The sequence below is a fragment of the Strix uralensis genome, chromosome 1 (genome assembly GCF_047716275.1).
Source record: "Strix uralensis isolate ZFMK-TIS-50842 chromosome 1, bStrUra1, whole genome shotgun sequence".
NCBI classification, from domain to species: domain Eukaryota; kingdom Metazoa; phylum Chordata; class Aves; order Strigiformes; family Strigidae; genus Strix; species Strix uralensis.
The window spans coordinates 104,565,466-104,576,121 of NC_133972.1; the positions used below are offsets into that span (position 1 = coordinate 104,565,466).

General features: G+C 38.4%; 1 long non-coding RNA gene across 4 annotated transcripts in view; it reads left to right on the forward strand.

Annotated features, from left to right (window-relative positions):
• The window catches only part of LOC141946364 (uncharacterized), a 177,116-nt gene extending 170,001 nt beyond the window's left edge, over positions 1-7,115 (forward strand). For all 4 annotated transcript variants that reach the window (XR_012629817.1, XR_012629821.1, XR_012629820.1 and 1 more), the window contains 4 exons: positions 2,974-3,097; positions 4,091-4,238; positions 6,016-6,071; positions 6,997-7,115. This is a non-coding gene — a long non-coding RNA (uncharacterized LOC141946364). The remainder of the gene's footprint in view (positions 1-2,973; positions 3,098-4,090; positions 4,239-6,015; positions 6,072-6,996) is intronic.
• The last annotated feature ends 3,541 nt before the right edge of the window (positions 7,116-10,656 follow it).

Genomic DNA, 10,656 nt, shown 5'->3' on the forward strand with positions numbered 1-10,656 from the left:
GGCTGTAACAGTACAATATAATAGTGTTCATGCTATTAGAGTTCTGGAAACTGCATTGGAACATTAGTATTTTCTGAATATTACGTTTTCATGCTAGAAATGATAAAGATTATCCAGATAATATGTACATCATTGTAAAATGAAACTCCAGGAGAAGTGAAGTATAATATATAGCACTTTGGTCTTCAGATAAAAAATTATAATATTATATAACTGAAACTAAGAAAAGACCATGGGGTCTGCAGCCAGCTTGGCAATGATTTCTGATCCAGTGATTTAAGAGTCTTAGTTTCAGATGTAAAAAACACACAAAGCTCATCAAAGGATTTTTTTCCAGTTCTTTTTCTCACTTGTGATTTTTTGTAGATATGGCCTTCCTATAAATTATTATAATATACTGCAGTGTTGGGTAACATCACGAATACAGGTTGTTTTTTCCTGAAAAGAGTTTCATATTGCAACTGAAGAGCTTGTAGGCCTTTTAAAGTAAAACAAAAGATACTTTTTTCACCTTCTACCTCTGGAGAGTTAAGTTCAAATTTAGATTTCTTTCTCAGATTTCTTATTTTGAGAATAAAAAGAGGTGAAGGAGAAATCGGTAATGTCCAGACACTAATGAACTATATTTAGTGAAAATTATCAGCCATGTCAGAGGAGGTCTACAGTTGGTAGCTCACTCTGGCTGGGCTGAGAGGGCCATTATATTGTTTTAAGTCCTGCCCTGTGTTTATCAGTACCAGCAGCTGCATTAGGAAGGTTTTAGACTGTCAGCATTTTTTTCTCAAGTTATCAGCAATATCACCCAGTGCTTTTGCTCTTGCGTGAACTCTGCTTTGATATTTTTCTTTTGAAAAAGACAAAAACCCCATCGAACCAACACCCCAAAAGCAAAGCATGCCACCTCCTGCCAGACATTTACCATTGAATGAGAGGGGAGTTGTGAAATACTGGTTCAGACTTCCAAAGCACCAAGCAGCTTCTCTGCCTGGGTTAACTGTAACGTGAGCATTGGCATAAGTGCATCAGAAAATCCACATGGATTTCTTACTATGATTGGAAGTGATTGCTGTGCATGGAAGTGCACAACCAGTTCAAACAAGACTAGATAAGCTGTGTTGCAAAGCCATATGGCTTAGTTTAAACAGCACAAAGAGGAAGTCTTTGATCGTGGCCTTTGATCATAGTTAACCCTAAATGAAGTGGTAGGCTAATGTAGGTAAAAAGGTGTCAGAATCAAAGCAACTAGAGGCTGGTAAGAGTCTAGTAAAAGAAGGACTTTGGAGAGGACCCTGGTATGCAGATGGTTTGTTTGATTTTAAACTTAAGGTAAGGATGAAAAAATGTAGCAACTTGGGCACCAGTGAAGAAGACCAAAATATGGCAGAAACTATGAAGATGACTGGATGCAGAAGCTGTAAGGTGTATGTTATCCTTCAGTGAGTTTCTGACAGAATTTACATATGCATGAAGGGTCATCTCATAATGTTCGGGGATAAAAAAAAAGGTGTGAGAGCCTGAAATGCAGCTAGAAATGAGGGTAGAATACAGAAATGCGTCTGAGGATGACAGACGAGATGAAAGGAAGGAGCATGCATATAACTGGAGTTGCAGATGGGTTGATTGGCATATCCCCAGATGAAAAGGAGACCTCTAGAAGTATATGAAAATAATGACAAGGCAGAGGAAAATACCAGTATGTGAAGGAAATCTGTGGAAGGAGTTTGTTCTGTGGAAAGAGTTTGTTCCATGGAAGTAGTAATGAGGTGCAACAGCTAGAGACAGAATATTGAGCAGCAAGAAAGAAGAGACTGACTAAATGGTAACAGCAAGGGCTAGCGGCTGAAGAAGAGAACAGATAGGTGGAAAACAAAAAGGAAGCAAGAAGGCCAGAGTTTCGCAGGAACCTCAGGTTGCTCTGAAAGATGACTTTTTTTGATAAGAAATATTAAGAGACTGGCCATCAGAGTGGATGTAGAAAACAGTCTGGTGTGAAGTCTGTCCAAGCATAATGCTATGAGGGGTTGGCGTGAGTGTGAAAGTCATTCTGAAGAGGCTGGGGAAGAGTCCTTTTGCTGTCATTCTGCTATTTGACTGTAAGAATAAGAATGCTGCTCGAACGGCTCAAAGAGGGTTGTGCTGATTCTGTGATTCTGTGATATTTGTTGGAATTTTTCTATTTCCCAGACCTAGAGGACAAATTTTTTGGGAAGATAATTAGTATCATCAGGACTGGTGAAGGCACCAATACAGAGTTTGAGATATTTGTCTGTTTAAATACCTGGCAAAGCAATCTTCCTAGATTTTTGCTAACCTGACTGATAAGAGAATGGACAGTAAAGGAAGTAAATACTATGAGGATAATAGCGAAGTGGGTAGTTAAAAATAGGAGTGCTTAATTTGGATAATGAGATTCAACTGGAAACTGCCTCAATAATTCATAGGAACTACACAACAAAGCGGAGGAAGTCAAACAAAGAGTCAGATGTGAAACAACATTATAAGAAAAGCAAAATGGAATAGCTGTTATCACTAGAAAAGAAATATGGAAGGAGCTTAACTATTCAGGAACTGGTCTGGTACATTTTGTCACATAATGGCCTTTAAAGAAGTAAGAGGAAGGAGTGTGAGTGAGCTGCAATCTGAATGGTAATTTCTTTGGGGAAGACAATAAAGTGCCTTTTGCTGTGAACATGCTGGAAATCAGAAATTGAACTCCAGTGTCTTAGAATAATTAAAATCTCTATTGTCCCTGCTGTGAATGAGGTCTTTCTAAGATTTTTTTTTACTTCTCCAATATAGCCTGAAGCACAAATGTTACTTATAATGGTATCACCCAAATGCAAAGTAGACTTCTTCAGAAGTAGTTGTTGAGCTAGAAAAAGACATTGTTACTTTAACTTTGGTTTTGGACAGAAGACTGTTTAGCAAAGTAGCACACTGTCTCATGCTTTCCTCCATCCTCATCCCCTCTAGTTCTTCTCACTGTTCAGCTCATTTTTGGTGCAGCCCAGGACCTAGGATGCTGGCAACACTTCACTGCCAACTGCAAGCAACTTTCTTTTTATCCTGGTTATGGAGGAGGAGGTATTTTTAAAAGGTATTTAAGTAACATTTTAGGAGTCCGGAAGGCTTGATTCACATGCTTTTGTAGAAAATTCATGGGACCAAGCAGGTATATAACAGTATTTTTTCAGTAATATGCTTCTAAACCTGAGACCTGCAAGTTAGATTTTTGAAACTGCTTGACAGTTATACAAGTTGGCACAAAGTGAAGTGGAAAGTAGAACCTTTTAAAAGTCTCACCAACAGTATTTTAGAAAATCTCCTATATTTTTAATTTATAGGTTCTCCAAAATGATTGTTTCAACAATTATTGTTGTTAAAATTATTATTGTTAAAAAAGCAAAATAGACACCAAAATCCCAAAACAACAAAGAGACACTGAATATAAAAATGTGAATTAATAGATGCTGCTTTTTCCCCCCATGTTCACACAAGAGCTGTCTACACCACTGTGCTTGACTGCCCTTTTATTCTGTAAAGGCAATGCCATGAATAAATAAAACTGAAAGTGTGAAACAGCTCAGAGTTGAAATGTGCCCTTAACAGGCCATAACAAAACTTTATTGAAACTCTATGCCTATGAACAATGCCTCATTTCAATCGTGCCAGCAGATGGCACTCTTTATATTAAGTAGCTTTCATGGGAAAATTTAATTTGTTTCCTTTTTTCGTTGTTTAGTAAATATTGGGAGGTACTATCCCATGTAATGCTTCTTCCTGAAATGATAAATTGATCTACACAAAACTTCAAATAACTGTATTTATGATGGTGTGTATAAACTGATATTTCTAATACATGCCTTTCTCAATACATGGGAAAAATTAAGAGAGGAAATTCAGTGTGGCTGGAGAGTTAGCACTCCTGAGCCTTGGAAAATTAAGGTGAAGGAGCAGGTTTCTGGGAATGTTTTGCAACTACTCTGTGTTTCTAGTGGTTAGGTATTTCCAGGCTGAATGATGGATACGTAATAATGTTTAGCCAGTTAATTCCAGATGTTTGCAGTCTGACATTGGATGCCTTTTCCAGTTCTAACAGAGGAGACACTGGAAGAGATAAACGCACAGGTATTCTAGGTATAATGGAACAGCGAAGACTGAGGAGGAAGGAGAAGGACTTCAAATGATGCTAGTCTGATCCTGCAGGAGAAGTTCAGGACTAAGGAAAGAAGCTGCCTGTGAGCGGGAGCTACGTTTCTTCTCTCTCCTGCAGTGTGGCTGGGAAGCCCCTTTGTCAAGCTGGTGTGCGGTGGTGGCAAGGAGGTGCCTCACCCTGTCTGAGCCAGGGAAGCACTGCCTGGGCAGGGAAAGCACCAGAAGCACAGCACCGCTCCACCAGCAAAGAGCTGCTTTTCTCGAATGCCTCACAACTCCCTGCAGAGCTTCCACCTCCATCACCGATAGCCGCATCCACAGCCAGTTGATGGTAGCGTATGTTTACAAAGGGATTTTAGCAGTGAAAAGTAATGTATATTCAATCTGTGAACAGTAATATAAAATCTTGTGTTTTGCAAGTGAAGGGGAAGAAAAAAACCAGGTTCCCATAACACATAAAAACTTCTGTAGCTAATAATGTGCTAGGTTACTGATGGACACAAGACACATAGCCCCTGGGGGAAAATAGAAAGCCTTCAATATTTCCAGCTACAGCAGAGACTTCAACTGAAGTGGAGCCTCTTTTTCTGAGGAAGTAAGTGGAAATAGCTTCTGCTGAGCTGGAAAGATATTCTTGATTACTTGCTGTGCTCTTAGATAATCAAGGACACAGTGGAAATACCACATACCATGTGACCAGCTTTGATTTATCCCAGGAAACCTCTCTCAAACTCAGAATGCGCTGTAAACAGCTGCTTCACAAACTTCAGACAGAAAAACCTATTAATTTTTTTCTCTTAGTTAATAATAATAAAAAACAAAGTTTATTGAATGTTGCACAACTGCATCATTTCTGGTTCTTGCATGAAATTAAAACATGAAACATGACTTCAAATGATCTTGTTTCTTGGTTTCTTGGGTGCAGTCTTTTGCAAGGTTTCAATTACTAAGTCAAACCTGTTAAAAATATTTGCCCCATTAATCACATTATGTGCTGCATTATTTAGTATTCTGGCTATTTCTCTCCTAGCATGGAATTATATATGTCTCTGTCCTCTAGAAACTCCTGATAGTTTTATTATGCCTTTTTACCTCGCCATATAGATGTTTTCAGCTGCTACCCCAACTTTCATATCCTTAACTTTCCTCAGCTTCCTAGTTCTGAAAACTTTTAGTAATAATATCAAGCCTTGGTAAAGCTAATTTCTGGCTACCTCTGTAACATTTTTTTTTCCTTAATAAAAATCCCAAAAGCTTCAAAATAAAAATTTACTATATCTAATCCCTCTTTTTTTTCTAACTCTACTGACTCTTTTTTATCTCTGTCTTAATTTTCTCTTGGTGACTCTGGAATTCTATTCTGCTCTGGTCTGCATTCCCTGCTATGGGTGACAAACTCTGTAACCTGGGAAGCTAAAACCTAAAACTGCTGTGTTCAAATGCTCCCTCTACTTCTCCTTCTCATGACTTCTTCCTATATACAGTGCTGCTTGTTTTTCTTCCTGTTTGACATCTTTGAACCCCCTTGATGCCCTTCATTACATAACTTTTGTTCAGGCACTTGGGACTTCTTAAATTGCTTATTAGAAACCTTCTAGCAACACTTACCTTATTGCCTTAAATCTACTGAAAATGCTGTTACATCAAAATAAGCTATTTCACTTACACTTCTGCTTTTGCACAGTCACCTCCAAACCCTTGTATTGACACATTTCCTCTTTACCAAATACAAACCTCCTCCAGCTTGCTGCTTGTTTCTTTCCCTTCATTTCTTTTGGCTGACCTCCCAGCCACTTTGCTGAGAATGAAGCCTTGCAACTAGGCATTTAACTTCTGTATTTCATCTGTTGCTCGTTCCAGGACTCCTTTCTTCTTCTCCATCCTCCATGGCCAACATTCACAGCCTGGCAGGCCAGGTGAGGTACTGCAAAGCTGTGCATTTGAGTAGTTCTAATATAGGGGACCATGACCCCTTAACTCACTGCAAACCTGCATTGCTTTCCTTGCTTACTCATTTGAATGTGTTTGCAACTCTTTTGTTTTATATTTCAAAATGGACTTTAGTATTCAGATGACAAATTAGGCAGTTAGGTCTTTTATTTTCCTAGTATATAACAATGTGTGTGAAAGTATTTGTGGAAGAAAAAAGTATAATGAGAATTTCTATGAGTCCCTACCTTCTATAAATAGGTAAAGGTATAAATATTCATCCTTGAAATATTTTTGCTGTTGTTGTGGAAGCTCTTTGGATGTAGCAGTCACCCAGATACACAGCAAAAAGGAGACAGACGGTACCATGGAAATTTTTGTGAAAACTTTAGCAATTATTCATATATCTGAAGAAAACTGTGTCGGTAATTAAACAAGTGAATTAATAATTACCAATATGTATGAAAAAGCATTTGATAAGCTTCAACCTTAATATAATTTAGATGCATATATAATTTGGCTGACTGTTCTTTTAAGATTTTTGGGGAAAGGAGGGGAAACAATGCCATTTTTCCAGTGAATGTCATTTACTGTTGTTTTAATGCAGAGTTGAACTATTTTCTTAAAAATGTATTCACTGTTCCCAATGTTGGTTTTGGTGTGCTGTTCATAGACTCTGCTCTTCTCCTGAGCAGAACCCATCACCCCCATCACCCCTTATCAGTATTTTGTTTCATTAAATGCGCATTTTACTGTATTCTGATGTGAGATGCACAGTGCTCTAATTAGTAGATATTTCTTATTACAAACTACTGGTGTGGGGGAACAGCACATGGGAAGGGGACAAAAGATTTCATAATATTCTGCAAAGGAGATGAAATCCCCTAACACATACCCACTTTTTGCCCATAGCGTTCCTATATTGCTGTCAAAGACATAGCTGCAAACCCCTTATGATGTACTTTGACAAGCTCCAGGCTAGCTTGTATGGATAACAGCAGCATTTTAAGCAGTACAACATGGTCTCCAGCACCCAGTTCAAGGCAAGAAGGCATCTACCTTCTAAGGTGGGATGGGGGTGGTGTGGTTACCAGTATAAGGTGTTGGTCATGGTTGATGATCCATAATGTCTGGGTCAAGTCAAAGATCTTTCTAAACTCTCTCAGGCAGCCAAAAAAAAATGGAGCTTGTATCAAGGAAAAGAAAAATATGTAGTCGTACTCCCCTTGACTTAATCTATGATCTTCTACCATTCACTGGTTTAACTCGTTTATGATTTAGGTGTCACATCCAAAGAATCATGTGTTATAGATCTTGGGTTTAATAAATACATCTTTCATTAACTTCCAGGATTTAGTTGTGCATTGTATTAAAAAAAAAGTTCCATTTGTTTCAGACTTTCCACATGATTATTTTTTCTTATATTCCTAGTTCTTTTGCCAGAAGTAATAATGAATCATGGTTCTCTAGTTACCTTGCCCAAGACATTTATTATTTTACAGATCCTCATTACATCGTTCCTCAGTAGCTTCTTTTGCAGGCGAAAAATCTTGTTTATCTTTCATTGTGTTATTCCATACCCTTTTATAATTCTTTTTCTTTCTTCATTTTTTCTTCCCACTGTTTGGAGTGTTTTGGGGTAAGGTCTGTTTCCAAAATAATATGACTAGAGGCCACAGGAGTATTCAGGGTATGAACTAACAAAAAATTAATGAGGTTACTTTGGTTTACTGTTTTTCCTTAATAATTTCTAATAGTGTTTTTGCTTTTTTCCTTCTACAGAACAGTGAACTGATGTTTCCAGAGATCCCAAGCTCTCTTTGCAAGTGCTAGTAGATAATAGAGTCCAAAACTGTGTAGTTAAGAATATTTTTTGTGTATGCCTTCCTTTTTTTTTTGTTGGCATTGAATCTCTCTGTCATGTGATTGGTCACTAGCATGTGGGTTCCTCTGCAATGCTTTTTAGACAGTGTTAATTTGACTATCATAAATAACTTTCTATCTCAGCAAACTCTGTTGCCTCATTTTTTTCCTTCTTTTCAACATATTTTTTGACTATGCTGAAGGGCATAGATGCCAGTGTAGAGTCTCATGGCACACCCTGGAAACCTTCCTTTCACAGTCTTTATTTTCTATCTTTGTATATCCCTGTGTCTTCCCTTTATTCCATAACAGCTTGCTTTCTTTAGAAGCTGATGGTAAGGGACCCTGGGTAGAACCCCTAGAAATTCAAGTACATTGTGTCATGTGGTTCAAGCTTACACAAATACTTGCTCATGCCTTCAAAAACTTCAAGCAGGTCTTTAAGGCATGGATTTCTTACAAAAGCTGCATCGACTCTTCTCTACTTTATCAGTAGGTTTCACTGCAGTTTTTAACAATTTGCCAGTGCTTCCTGTTTGGAGTTCTCTAGCACATCCTTAAAATCAAGGATATTTTGTATCTTTTATTCTTCCAAATTTATGTAAGCTATAGTCTACATGTCACCAGTAATAGTTCACATATTTAATACCTGAGTTCCTTTAAGACTCTTGTGTAAATGTCATGTGGTCCTGGTGGCTTCTACGGTTTTTACGGCCCTCTGGAAGGGTCTTTGATATTGATATTTTATGGAAAAAAATTTTCTCTTTACTTATCTTCTTCAAGGAAGTTGCTTCTCAGTGGACACCTTGTTATCTAGCTAATATAAAATTAGTTCTGTGTTCCCAAGATATTTAAGAACCGTGTCTTAAATGCACTCTATTTCTGCATTCTCTTCTGAAAATTTCATATTTCATTAGCCAAAATACTAACACTGAATATGTAACTGTAAAATACTAATACAAAATCCAAATTCACTTCCAGGTGTGACATTTTTCAATAGAAAATCCTTCAGTCATTCTAGAATTCTAATTTCTGAAAAAAAAAATTATTTTTCCCATACACTTCATCTTTATTATTCACAGAACAGATCTCAGCTTTTTCAGGCCTAGGAATGAGTTGTTGGGGGGGAAACATCATTTTTGGATAGCTGATACACAAAAGGTCAGTGGAGACCTTGGGTATTTATGTGAAGGTAGCAGGATGCTAGCCATCAAAATTCCTGGTTTCAGCCTTGAAGCATCTTACTAGTGCTTATAGTCTGTGCTATGGAATGAAAAGGGATGACATTTTTGATTAACAGAGGAAATTTAAATTAGGAACTCAGGATACGAAATTGAAATTCTTTCAATTATTGCAAAAGCAACAGATGCTTTACAGTAAGCTGATGATGTTAAGCATGATCTAGCTGTGTTTTAGCTCAGTGTCTCACAGCCATTTTGAATGCAGTAACTGAGTCTGTTGGGATTTGGAAAGAAAACCACCTCGTGTCATGCTGCTTCTGTTTTTCACTTAAAACCAAATGTGTGTGAATCTAGGGACTATTATTATTTATCTTCTTGGTAATTGTTTCATGGGTTTTCATTTAGGCTGGTGGCAGTTTGTAGACCAAAGGATGAGAAACATCAGTCCAGTTTATAAAAAGTGACACCTAGCTGCAGCATAATTTTTTGCAATTATCACAGTCCTGATGTTTCTTTTCCAAGATGGGCAAAGTGAGTGTGGTGCTGCCACTTTAGATGTCAAGGTTCTTATTCCAGACCTGCCTGAATTAATATCATACAACGTCATAGTTACAGTAAGAAATGATAGATTATGTTGTTATCTGTGCTATATCATCTCATTTGTATAATGACTTCCACTATCAGTGCAGGAGTAGAATGAGGTACTACATAACCAAAGGGGAACATGGATAGCTGGGAGAATTCCTAGGGAGGGTCCAGATGCTGCCACCAGTTCAAATCCTAGGTGAGAGTGGAGTAAGGATCAATATTGTCTTCCACATGTTGGGAGATCTCTATCTTTCAGCTCAGTGTTAATTCCTCACTAGTGTGAAGTTGCCACTCCAGCCAAAAGATCAAAGCAGATTGCTAGTGCATGGTCAAGAATTATATAGTTGAGGCAGTTTTCTGCCTTGTCCCATTCCCTTTGCATGTGTCAGATGATGCCAAAGGAGCAAGATGGCACCTAGTCCCTGTCTTTGGAGGATCCCCAGGCAGAGGTGGAGCTTGTTACCTAGCTGTGATGTCTCTCTTCTCTCCTCACCTAAGGCAGGGCACAGGTGACAGTGATATTTGCTGTCAGTTGCTGGGAGGGGTGTGATCGTGGTTTGAGCCCAGAGGGCAATTGAGAACCATGCACCCATTCCTGCCCAGCTCTGGGAAGGAGAAAAATGAATCAAATGGCTCAGGAATGGAGATAAGGTCAGAGAGAGGTTGCTCACCCATTAATGGTCACAGGCAGAAGACAGGCTTGTTAAGGGAAGAAAAAGGATGTCACTTTAATTCAAAACACTAATGATAACAACACTTAACAGACAGAATGGGACAGTGAAAAGTGTTACCATATCTTAAAAACACCTCCCCTCACCCCTCCCTTCTTCCCTGGCTCAGTGTCATTCCTGAGATCTCTACCTCCTTTCCCAGTGGCACAGGGGCAGGGGATGGGGGGGTGCAGTCAGTCCACTGCTTCTTCCTCCAAGGTGTGGGGGAA